The sequence below is a fragment of the Dermacentor variabilis genome, chromosome 1 (assembly GCF_050947875.1).
Source record: "Dermacentor variabilis isolate Ectoservices chromosome 1, ASM5094787v1, whole genome shotgun sequence".
Classification (NCBI taxonomy): Eukaryota; Metazoa; Arthropoda; class Arachnida; order Ixodida; family Ixodidae; genus Dermacentor; species Dermacentor variabilis.
Window position 1 is genome coordinate 247764147 of NC_134568.1, and position 13608 is coordinate 247777754.

Sequence of the window (13608 nt, forward strand, 5' to 3'; positions counted from 1 at the left end):
AAAGATGACGTATATGCGCAAGTGCGCCTGCGTACAGGGGCGTAGCCAGGAGGGGGGGGGGCTTATTGGGCTTCAGCCCCCCCCCGAAATTTTTTCGTGCTGTACGTGCACCGCCGACCAAAGCGACCCACGGCGCAGAATATCATTCTGGATTTTGTCTAGAACGTCTTTTTCACGCTCGAAAAGCCATTTCACCGCGAAAATTACGAACTCGGGCTGGATATCGCGGCAACGCCCATGCACCGAGAGTCACATAACGCAAGCAGCCCCATCCGAGCACAAAGTTTCAAGGACGTTTGATGGCCAACGGGCTCGCCGCGGCATCTCGCGGAGGCCGCGGAATCTACACTCTATCATGGTATCTACGGACCGCGTGGATGTCAATTCCGAAACTTTATGGGTATAAAGTTCTCATAAACTTTTGATGCGAAAGGTGCATTGACATTTCCAAATGTGCGCTTTAGATTTTCAATTGCGGAACTGCAATTGAAAATTATGTTCCCATAAATATTTGACGCCAAAGGTTCATTAACTTTTCCAAAGTCATACATCGGGCCATACAACGGGACAAGCCAAATCAACACACTATCAGACAAGTTGACAAAGCCCGCAGCGAGGCCCGATGAGACGAAGCGTTGTGGTGGCTCATTCGTGCCATCATGTCACATAAAAAGATATCAACATTTTTTTTCACCTGCGCCAAAGCATCCAGTGAAGACACTAAAGCCAGCCAAGGCAACTACGTTCTTATTTATTTTTTCTACTTTGACATTTAATCGCGATGACACATTGAGCCTCTTCAGTTTTCTTGTTCTCGCTCCCCTAGCCGCGGCCTGCCAGAGCCAGCCTGAGCGCATGCGTTTTTCTCGTGTTGCCCCGACCACCACGCGGCACACTTCGGTGCGCGTTCGGTTTTCTCTGGCCGAGTGCATTTTCGCCTGGAAGAGTTTTGGACGCTTTCTAACTAGCAGATCAGAAAAAGAAACAATGGTCGCTCGCCGCCATCACTGTGGGAACTCGACGGATTGCACCGCGTTCGCTTGAGCGCAACCTTTCCAGAAAGTCTTGTCTAGCCGGTGTAGGATACCGAGCAGTATGCGCATGGTTCTTGGTGGACCAAGCGTCTCGTGTTTTCGTCGATATTCCTTTAACAGCCACATTAGTTACCCAAAGTAGTCATTCGATTGTGACCAACATACTTTCCTTTTCGTTTTTTTTTCCATTACGGTGCCCCCGCCCCACAAAAGGAAAAAAAAACGTTGCGGCGCAGCGAATTGTCGCATGGTGAAAGTTCTAATTTGTTACTTCTTTTGCGGAATGTAATGAGCCATAGGACGCTTCAGCTGCCGGATGCGCTTATTACATTATTGCGATAGCAATTATATGGATACTCTTGGCCCATTCCTGCCGTCGCCGTCACCCTCATGTACCGCATAAAGTCCAAGGGCGATAACATCCTGACCACGCGCCGCATGCGGTATGTGCGAGTGAAAGCGTGGGGGTGGGGAGTTCAATGGGTGAGCCGACGATGGTGGCTCAGTCTTGTGTGCGCAAGGGAGAAAAGTGAGGAGCAAGCGCGCCGCCTTCCGTCGCGCGCGATACATCGGAGGGAGTAGATGGAATGGGGGAGGGATGTAGGATTCTGTGAATCTGTGGTTGCGCAACATGTTTATTTGCCTTGTTTGACCCATTATATACCGTGACTTTTTCTTACATACGTAGATTTATTTTAGACTTATACGTATGCTTAGATATCTTGTTGTCAGGTTTTGTGCATACGTGCAGTGAACGTTGTTTCCAGTGGCACTTTTTGCCCTTTATCAAGCTATATCTTCGCATTTGTATATTCCATTGTATCTTCGCATTTCTAATGTATGAGGGCGTCAAATGATAGTGAGCCTACCCACCCTGCGCAATTATTGTTCTGTTCATTATCTGCAAGGCCTGTGCGCAGCACGCAGGCATCTCTCATTTACAAAATTGGCACGCAGGTGTGAGCATAAATGTTCTTTAATGCGCTCATACACTGGGTTGAACATGGTTGCGTGACATAATCGATGCTCCAGAAGTTGAGCAGCGTGGTGCCGTGAGGTTTTTGACAGCTTAAGGTGTTTCCCAAAAAGAAATTAGTCACCGTAAGGCTGCCGCGTACATTGAATATTGCATTTCATTGGCCACTGTGAAGCGTTAGAACAAGAAGTTCAAAGAAGGACGTGAAAGTTGCAAAGACGATCCCAGACCGGACCCAAGCCATCGTGCAATCACCCCTAACAAAATTGAAAATGTTCATGAGCTGATGACACAAGAACGGAGGATAAGCATCGATGAACTGGCAGAGCATGGGAACATTAGTCACGGTTTAGTTCACCGTCACCGTTCACGCCATAATTCATGAACATCTCAGTTATCGGCTCTTGTGTGCGCAATGGATGCCCGAGATTTTCAACCACCACCAGAATATGGAGAAGTTCAGCGCTGCCTTTTCCCATCTGATCCGGTATCACAATAAGGGTGACGATTTCTTCTCTGCAATTGTGATCGGAGACGAACCATCATGCCACTACTACGAGCCTGAAACACGACGGCAAAGCTTACAATGGAAACATTCGAATTCACCACCCCCAAAGAAAACAAAGGCCGTCATTTCCGCCGGAAAGGTGTTGTAGACTTTTATTTTTCGGTCGTCAGGGGCCATTACTGATAGAGTTTGCTAAATCTTGAGAGACTATCAATTGTTTCCGATATTGTGACACGCCGGATCGGCTGCGTGTCGCAATCAAGAACAAACTACGTGAAAAATTGACGCATGGGATCATCTTGTCCCACGACAATGCCCGTCCCCACGTCGCTGATGTGGCTAATACAAAACTGGCAAAGTTCAAGCGGGAAACGCTGCAACATCCGCCATAGAGCTCAGACCTGTCGCCTTGCGACTTCCACATTTTGGGGCAACCGAAAAAAACAGCTCAAGGTAACCAGATTCGTCTCAGACGATGACGTGAAAGTCAGTTGCAGATGTTTTGAAGCAACGACCCAAGGAACATTATGAGACGGGAATTACGCGACTCGTTAGTCAATGGGACAAATGTCTAAATGCTCATAGAGGCTACTTTTAAATAAAGTACCCCGTTTGTCATATATTCGCATTGGCTCACTTTCATTTGACTCGCCCTCGTATATTCTGCAGAACTCCTGCTTTTTATACGTGCTCTCTGTTGCGACTATAATTTCGGTGCACTTACTCACGCTACACGACCGGTGATAGCTGCTCCTGCGTAATACATTGGAACAAATGACAGCGTCATTTAGATTTTTCACTGGCCGTTGCATATGTACAAGAATGTAAACAAGGATCTTGAATGACAAAGTTTCATTAACATACTTGTCCTCAACTTGTTCATTTCATGGCCTTTACATTTTTTTTTATATCAGCGGCATGCACTGCTTTGCTGGTTTCGAACTGATGTAGTTCTAAAAATCGTGCGATATTTTCTTTACTTACTAAATCGACAAAAAACATGGAAGCATTGACATCAGTTATGTTGGGCACAGTTTTTGGCACATACGAGTATAATAATTTATGAAAAAATACATATTTTACTTGTATTGACAATGCGTAGCGTTCAATAATTCATTTGCAGCATCTTCGGCAATGGCAATGCAGTTATTATTCATATATTTTATCCCTAGGAAAATTGTTTGAGAGGAAGCTTTAGCTCGGACCCAACTCCGACGCGGCCTATTCAGATACATTTAAAACGCAGAAACGCTTTTCTGAGATAACTCCTGAATCGCTTTTAATGACATTTGTTGCATTTGAGAGAGTAAGTTAAATTGTAGTGTCTGTTGGAAGCGGAATTTCAATTTAGAGCCCGAATTTTGTTTTAAATATTTTGAAAAATTCGAAACTTCGGAAGAAACAGAAGCACGAAGTTTACAAATTAATAGCTCTGCATCAAGAACATATATCGCGGTTCCGTAAACGGCATCGATTACTCCATTCAAAGCAGAAAAATTCGATATGTATATTTGTATCTTACGTGAATTGGTTATGTTATGTGCAAGGGTTCTGCAAAAGCCGTATTTCCATAATACTTAATTTTTTAAGACTCATGTGTAACATCAATTTTGTCCGCTGTAGATGTACTATTATGTGCAATTCACATAATTATGATATCAATTTTGATTGCTGATTTACAGAGTTGTAAACTTCCTTGTCTCGTTTTCTGAAAATTTTCGAGTTTTGCCACTTCGCAATAAAATATTGAGGACCTAAATTGAAAACTCGAAACTAACAATCACTAGAATCTGAGTTTTTCTTTTATATGCAACAAACCTCATCAAATTTGTTGCAGTGGTTGCAGAGAAAAACGAATTCTCCTTCTAAAATTATTTAGATAGGAGCATCCGACCTAATGTTTCCTCTTAGGAGGAGGCCCACCTGCATTGTGAGCCCTCCCCCCCCCCCCGAACGGAATGTCTGGCTACGCCACTGCCTGTGTACATTTGTGTGCTGTGACGTCGCCCATAGTGACACGTGATTTCGAGAATTATTCAAGGCAACATCTGTTATTTGTGTAATCTCTTGCTTCAACAGGCGAAATAAAGTTTAGAGAAATAATAGAATATAAAAACCGAATGTATGCGTGCTTTGTTCTACTTCGTACCGTATAGCTTCCGTTTCGTGTGCTTGTTCCAATGTCGTTCAGTCGCGCACGCAGACAACTAAACTGACTTTTTTTGTTTTTTACCGTGTTCCAACGCGCGACGACAACCGCGTTGTGGACTATCGTACGACGGCAATAGCATGATTTCTACGCGAAACATTCGACGTGAGTCTACGACATGGCGATTCTTGACTCAACATAGATAGTAGACGAGTGAGACGAGACAGGAACAGACATATACCTATCGCAAAGAACAAGGCAAAGAAAGCTTCGCGTTAGCATTTAAGGCGCTATGTATACAACTGGTTATTATTATTTGTTTTGAAAACATATATCATTTGACAGAAAATGGAAAGCGAACAGTAGGCTGGCAACTGCCACCGGAAGGGGGACAAGGCCTGCTTGCTCTTCAGAAAGGAGGTGACAGAAACATAGAAATAGATAATAGGAAGCAGGGGAGGAAAGAGGAAAGATAGAGAACAGGACAAATCTAAAAGAATATAGTAGAACACACGGTAGGGCCGGTCACTGAAGTTCATGCTACTACAGAACGTTAAATAGAAGAAACAGTGTCGGATCTACAAAAGTTAACCTTAATCAGTTATTTCTAGATAAGTAAGTAGAGTGCGATGAGCCTGATCGCGTCGAGACACACAACCACTCGGATACAAACATTCGTCGAGTGTCGTGCACCGCAGGCCAAGGAGATTATAGTCCCTCACTAGCGACATGCCCTGCGCACTCAAAGCGGGACACTCCAATACCACGTGGCGAAGTGTCTTGTAGAAACCGCAAGACGTACACCATCGACTGGCCGCACGTCCTTGTCTGTATAAACGTTCGCATGCGTTCACACCGCCAACCCTCAGCTCGAGCAGTTGCGCTCTAGCGCGACGAGGCAAGCCTCGACCGCGGATACGGGACGGGAACGTTCCATTCGCGACGCGCTGGTCTGGATGCTGCTTGAGTAGGTGGCGACGAATCAGCAGACGAGCGTCATCAAGCTTGCACAAAATTTTAGGACGGACACAATTGTTATGAGCGCAAGTTCAATGCAGTTCCTACGTGTGAAGGTATCCATTGAGCAATGAGAGATACCCCACGTGATGAACGTCTGTTTGCAGAGTCAGTAGTGTTGCGCACACCTGGGAAATCAATCTGCCTGCCTTGTAACCTGCTAAGGGCAGTGCGGGAGTCCGTAAATATCGCAATCTTCGATTCGGTTAACTCTTCTTGCACGTATTTCAGTGCAACATCAATCGCTGCTAGCTTAGCAGTTGTTGAAGAGGCTGGATGGGGTATTTGAAAAATACGTCGTGCTTTAGTCTAAGGGCAGAAAAAAAGCTGCAGAGGCACCTTGACCGTCGCTGTGTACGGATGCATCTGTGAATACTTAAAGATAATCTGGAAATAATTAGAACATGTGAGACTGAGCCAATTGGAATATAGCCGAAACAGGCATACCAGACTTTTTGTCTATCTCAGGGAGTGTGAGGTAAATGCGGAAAAGGTGTTTGGTGATATCTTTTGGAGGCGGGGGCATGACTGCAGCAGCATGTTCAGAAATATCAGAGATGTTCATTAATAATGCTGCCATTTTTCCCATGCGAGATAACGGGTGGTGAATGAGACGATCAAGGAGCGATTGACCATTCGTTGCGCGGTGCAGACGCTCAATATCATATAGAGCTCTCTGGTCTGCTTGCAGCCTCAAGGGTAACTGATGCGCTTCAGTGAGTAGTGCAACAGATTGCGCCTCACGAGGTAATCCAAGCATCAGTTGAAGGGCAACGCGATGTTCTCCATGTCCGCATCCAGTGAAGACAAGGACAAACTCAGCGTAAAAAGTATTTTCATTATGCGAATCATCAGCCTATTCCACTTCAACCAACATTTTTTTTATTAACGAGCCGCTTTTTAACCTGGAGACAGTTTTTATACTTTTTAAATGAAGTTAATGTGATAGAAATCATTTGGCCGAGTCGTGTGCAGCACAGCCTCGCCTTTGAGACTGTAGCTGTCCTGACATAAGCTTTTACAGCACGTGTCTCTCAGCTCTTGCTTTACTTCAAGAACCCTGTGGAGGCAGTAGTGCTTGAATGCATCCTTTCATATCACTTCTTCATACTGAATCTTTTATGCCCTTTTTATGATGAGTCATTGCCATTATTTTAGTGCTTATTATTTTACGCAGCTTATAGCGACCCGTTTTTAGGCCTCCTTACAGCCAGATCACATATACATTTACAACTCAATTTGATCATTTCATACATATTACTTACAGAATTCATTACCATATGTCATGGCGCTCTTTGGCCATAACTGGCTCTTGCACCATTTAACGCGATACATCCTCATCGGTTTTGTTCTTTGAAGTAGAACCAACTTGTAATCAAAAATCTGTTTTAAGTTTTTTATAAAGATGTCGATTTACTGCGCGTTATAAGCCCACGATATTCATAGCAGATCCTCTCACAAGAGGCTGATGCTGCGATAGTAGCGACCTGTATGGCACATGCCTCCGGGCCCTTGTGCTTAAGGGCCTTGGGGAGGCTGCAGTGCTACGTGTAGCAGCGTATTTTAGGATATCACCCCCCCCCCCTCGTAGTACATCGCTTCTCCATTGTATATGCCATGTGTCATTGTCTAGTTTTTTACAAATATATTTATGCACTTTCCAACGAATATTTTAGGCCTCTATACAGCCGTGTTTCATCCACTCCTCGATGATCATTATTCATTTACCAAGGGCAGTCAGTCAACTAACATGGCCTTAGCGCTCTTTGGCCATTTCTGGCCCTTGCGCCAGTAAACGCCAAACATCATCAAGGGCCTCGCGATGATTTCATTACAGTTGGGCCATCCTACTAGGTGGTACGTTCAGGACTGGTAACGCATACATCATGCCTGAGAGTACAGATGACTGGACACCTGGAGAGCCGTTGTTTGGCGGCAGCCAGCGCCTCTAGCACTCAAGGCGGCCCCATACTTAAGGAGGGAGTGCGATTGGCGTCGTACAAATTTAACGGCAGGACGCCAGGAGATGCGATCATCCACAATTAAGCCCAAGTGACGGTGTTGTCCCACCCAGCTTATCGTCGTTTCGTTAAGGTACAGTCGCCTCATTGTTCGACGAGCGCGTTATTTAGGGTGACAAGCTGTTGCAGACGACTTAGCAGGTGATACCTGCATAGCAGCTTCCCCAAGTACTCTAAAGTCGCGTTTAGAGCTCTTTGCAAGGTTGCACGAAGCAGCGGACCAAGGTGCGAAGGTCCGCTGATCCACAGAGCAGTATCATTTGCAAAGATAGCTATGCTCACAGGGAAGCCATTGTCCCGAGGCAAGCGACTTGGAAGCGCGGCGAGTACGCTGTTAAACAGAAGCGGTGATAAAACGCTGCCCTGTGGAACACTGTACTTCATTTTTCAGAATTCACTTTTATTCCTCCGACACGCACTTTCATCCGGCGTTCCAACAGAAAGTTCTGCACAAAGTAGAACAGATGACCCGAAATTCGCGTGGTTGCAAGAGCGAAAATAATCGCCTTATGCGGAGCCGAGTTGAAAGCTTACTGTATGTCTAGAAAGAGCATGTAGGTGGAATGTTTGTTTCCTCTAGCAAATTTGAGCGCTGAAACAAGGTCTGAGATGCTGTCCAGAGCTAAACGGCGGCGGCGAAAGCCACTCACGACATCAGGGAAAAAATTCAGCTTCTCTAGACTGACATATGCAAAACAGGACTATCCCTTACATTAACGTGATGACATATGAAGTTAGGGATATTGGCCTGTAAGACTTGAGGTGTCTTGCAGGGCGCCCGGGCTTTAAAAGTGGTATCACCACGGACGATTGCCATTCAGCAGGAATTACACTGGTTCTCCATACTTCATTATACTCATCCAATATACGGTCATTAAAACTCTTATCAATGTTCCGCAATGCTTAATACCTCACACCGTCTTCTCTTGGAGCAGTGCAGTGTTTGGAGAGGCTGAGCGCGTGTCGCAGCTCCTCAAAAGTGAAGTCTGCCTTGTCCATCTGCCAGGCTGGACCGTAGGAAGCCATTCTGGTACTCTGACTTGCCAAAGAAGGAAGATCACCATTTGTGGTGCCACTTGATACAGGGGAGACGGAAAGGTCTGGAAATGCTTCCGCTAGAACTTTTGGTGACTGGCCAGTCGCTATGCACAATGCAGCCGTAGGATTCTTTAAGATTTTCGGAGTGCGTAGAGCCTTCGGTAAGCGTCATACACTTCCAAAACCACCTCCAGTGTGCAGCGAACTACATGAAGCTGTTTTTGTGAACTTAAACTGCGCTAGAGACAAGACACCGAGGTAAAAGAAGACAGGACGAACGCGGTGGACTGCGTTCGTCTGTCTTCTACCTCGGTGTCTCGTCCCTAGCGCAGTTTAAATACGCAAAAAATGTCTTACCAACTCACCTTCCAACACACTGTCCTCGAGAACATAAGGCTGCCCAGCTATTGCGACGAAGCTGTTTTGTATGCCGCCGTATGGCTGCATCAGTGCGATTATACATAGTCCAGTCGGTGCGTCGTTTAGCGCTCTGTGCCCGCCTGTCCCGCTATGTGCCCGACATGCACGGAGCCGCAAAAGCTTTAGATTGGGGTTTCTATTGCCGATGCTCGATCTTAGTTGCGCTGTAGCTTCTCGTAAACACTCACTCATCAGTTTGAACAGGCTGTATGAGATGGTGCCTCTGAGATCAGCTGACGGAACTTGTCCCAGTTTGTCACTGTATACACGGCAGTCTGGCGGCCCGCAGCGTGTGTTGGTGTTAACCAAATAAGTAGGGGATCTGAGCCCCACAAGTCAGCTTCACATGACCAGGCTAAGCGCACATCTCCCGTTGATGTCGTAAGGTCTATAGTGAAATGCTGCTTTCCTCTACCTATAAATGTAGGTGAACCGCCATTCAGTATTTGCAGGTCATTCTTGATAAGGATCTCATTAACCTCTGGCCCACGATTGTCTTGGGAACGGCTGCACCATCGCGGATGGTGGGCAATAAAATCTCCACGTAACACCAACGATGCACCTCACCGAGACATAAGCACTCAAGTAGTGAGGTATCTGAAGAACGTGTAGGTCGGTTGTATATGCTTAAGACCGTCGTAGTCATGCCTCTGAGGCTGGCAGTAACAGCTGCAAACTCAAACTCATCATCGCAGATGTTGTCTGTGTTAAGAACTGCGAAATCCGAGTCAGCATGTACGTACATTTTAAAGCATTGCGTGTATGTGCCGCGTGCACACACTGGATAGAGCCACCAGTTGGTTCCGCTCATCGAGTGTTACTGTGGACATGTCCACGAAGCCTGGCAGTCGATATTCGTCTTTCCTTACGTTAGTTTTATCAAGCGCTATAACATCTGGTGGAGTCTTCATAGCAATCAGTCGAAGAAGGAGATCACCGTGCGGCGGTCGCATCGACCTGACATTCCATTGCAGCACAAATTGGCGAGGCTGCTGACAACTGTTGAAATCCTTTCCGGTTAAACGTCCAGCGAAGGCCGTCGACGACTGGAACGAGGGCCTCCAAAAGTTGATCTGCTGCTGACGCTGCTGGTGCCTGACGAAAGGTGATTAGAGATCTGATGACGTTGACAAGCTTCTTCAGAAGATTGACAAGTTGCACATAATCGTTGGCTAGACCCGTTTAGGTACTGTGTGTGCAGTGCTTTCCACTATGGTCGCAGTCTCTGTAGAAACTTGTTCCGACGATTTCGATGGTAGTGCTGGTCGCGATGAGTCTGAGAGGTAGAAGGTCCGCCCCCTACTTTTCGATGCGTTGTGTCTGTCATTCTTTGAATGCGCTGCTTTTCCACTCGCTGGACCAGCACTACGGCGACGCGAGCTTTCATATCCTGCTGCTTTCTTTTTGGCTTTCTCATTTAGTGCCTTTAGTTCGTTCTTCAATGAGGGACATCCTTTATCTGTTGCCAAATGTTCACCATTACAGTTAGGGCACCGATATGCCTGACTTTCACAGAAATTTACATGGTGACTCCCACCGCATTTGGCACAGACCAGATCTCTGGCGCAAAAGCCCTGAACATGACCGATATTAAAACACGTATGGCATTGTAAGGGCCGATTTACGCTCGAGCCGCCCATCGCCGCAAGCCGCACCGCACGCGTGCGGTCGCGCGAAAGATTGCACGTATCAAACACTTGTGCAAAAATTTCGGTTTACAATGTGTAATGTATACACTGTGTACACAATGTAGACGGTAATTTGTGCACAAGTGCTGGATACGTGCAATTTTTTCGCGCAACCGCAAGCGTGCGGTGCGGCTTGCGGCGATGGGCGGCTCGAGCGTAAATCGGCCCTAAGGGTCGTGGTACGAAAGGTCGAACACGATAGCGCACAAATCCATCCTTTATATAGGAGTAGGCAACTTTCCATAGGCAAACAGTATCTTCATACTCTTTGACGAATCCAGCCTTCGAACGCTAATTATTTTGCATGGTGATGTGCAAACGATCATACTCTTAAAACGCCGTCGTTGAGTTACAAGGCGACATCAGATACGACACCAGCTGCTATATGCACACCCTATGGTGTGCATATCGCACAGCACAGGGTCTGGACACGTCCTATGGTGTGCATATAGCACAGCACAGGGTCTTGACACCACAGGTTTCAAACAAACCAAGCAATGTTTGCACCATCTTATCATCTGTTGTGTCGGCGGCAATAACATTTTTCCAGGGGTTCATGCGAACCTTTTGGATTAGTCCAGGGGCAAGTTTGAAGAAGTCATTAAGGTCCTGTCGCCAGATAGCATTCAGGCTTACCATCGACGGGCATGAAAGCTACTGTCGTAGTCTTGATGCTGCTGTATATGATAGTCGCTTCGCTTGAGGATGATGCCGGAGACGTCCGCCTTGGACAGCGGTGCTTGGCAGGTATGAAAGCCTCCGAACCTTCCGACCTTGAGTCAGAAAGCTCAGAATCAGCAGCGTCTTATCCTACTGAAGAAATGAGGCGCTTCGGAACCGAGGGCGGTCTGTGCTGGCCGCCAGACGAGTCCAAGACCATGTCTTCCACGCCAAGCTCCGCGAGGAGGATCTCCCAGCAGAGTAGGAGTCTTAAGGGTTCAGCGCAAACGTCGTTGCCTGTTGCTGATGTACGAAAAGCAAATAAATAGAGAAGAACTGCACTGCCAGAACAAAACTACCGACGAGCACCGGGTACGCCGAGATTGAGATAGGGCATCAACAGCAAAAGCATTCCTGAAAGTAATGATAATTAAAATGTGTCGCATACATCTTGAAACACTTCTCATTGTAGAAGTACTGTAAGTTCGAATAACATGTGCAAAATGTTTTGTTAAAACGAGTAAAAAAGGTAGACAATTGGATGTTTTTGCTCGGTGTCAGTAGTCGTTGTACGTAGCGGGATAATATTTTTCTTTTGTTTTTCCAAAAATTTTGCACCTGGCATAATTTTCAAGTGGCAGGACAGATTCTTTTCAAGAGTGCTAGACATTCAATAGTTGATGCTCTCGTATGTTCTGTTCTAGTAGGGAATTTTCAAATGGAATCTACATTGTGTAAACTTGACAGAACTCACTGAAGGGTGCAAAGTTCTTAATCTATTCGGCAGCTGTCTGCTTTTTATGGCCCCGAAGCTGCAAGAACTGCAGTGAAAGTAAGATTTCAATCAACAGAATCAACTGGTGCCTGAAAGGTATAAAAAAAGAAAAACCTTTCCCGAATGCACCAGAACTGCTCCCTCGCGCCATCTCATCGGGCTGAAACCACGCAGCGTCGCGGAAATCGAAGGTCATGCTAGCTTTGTTTGTTCGATCCTCTAATTTGTTATTTTGTTGCTACTTGGTGCCACGGATCTTGCAGCACCCGTGAGCTAATCAGTACAGTGGTGGATAAAGCCTTCAAGCAGTTTTGCCATTTTCCTAAGCATTTTTATTAATAACAGGTGCGCTGAATAAGCTGTAGTGTTTTGGAGTTCAACATCCCGCTGGAAGGTGTCGGCTGCGTTCTTCTCGCTCTCTCTCTTTCTTTTTAACAGTCATATGGTTTACCTGTCATCAAGGAGTTGTTGTCGAAACTGCGTTTGCAGGAGTTTTTCAGGACCTAACCAAACCTAACCCAACCTAACCCATGCCTACGTTCCGTGAAGACCATAAAATTCTCTTGGGTTAATCCTGAGCGCGAGAGTGAAAGTGCGGTGCTATCGCAAATAGCGCTTGTGAGCACAGTGCTTTAGTATGCGTACTGCTTTTTCTAAAAAAAGAAGGGTGGGGAAGAAAGAAAGTGGCGTGAATGTCAGTGTTTCGGTGCCAGATTTTTAATCTGTCTCTTAGTTGTGGTTTAATCCTTCACTCAATTTCTTGTCCTAATAGGCCTGGGGTGAATAGATTTTGGAAAGGGTGGAAGGCGTCAGGAGTCAATGAAGAGAGTGCGAACAGGGGACAGTTAATAACCTTCAACGTGGGAGCTGATACTTTGGGCGGTAGGCGCGTGGTCCGCAAGCCTGGTTCCAGTGACCGGAGCCCCAACGTTATCGAAGACGTCACTTTTTACCGACATAGCTCGCTGGCTGCCACAGGAAAGTACGCGTTGTACTTAGCCAAGATATGGACGGTGACAAAGCTGACAATGAAACGGTAGCGATGGCTACAGCGAATCTCAATGCATACTTGCCTAACCGAACTTTTCTGATCGCGGTATTTCATCTTTTTTTGACCATCTGTTCGCGGCATCATGTCACGGAGTAATCCTACAGTTTGTTTCCCGTTTTCTACCATAATTGGCGTGAAATGTTTATGCAGTAATTCTTAAATAGATATCACGCTCGTTCTCAAGAGCATTTTAACTCTCAATTCCACTCAAGTGCATATGGCGATTAAAGGAGGCTATCCAAGTGAGTCGCAAAAATACAGCGTCGTCGCC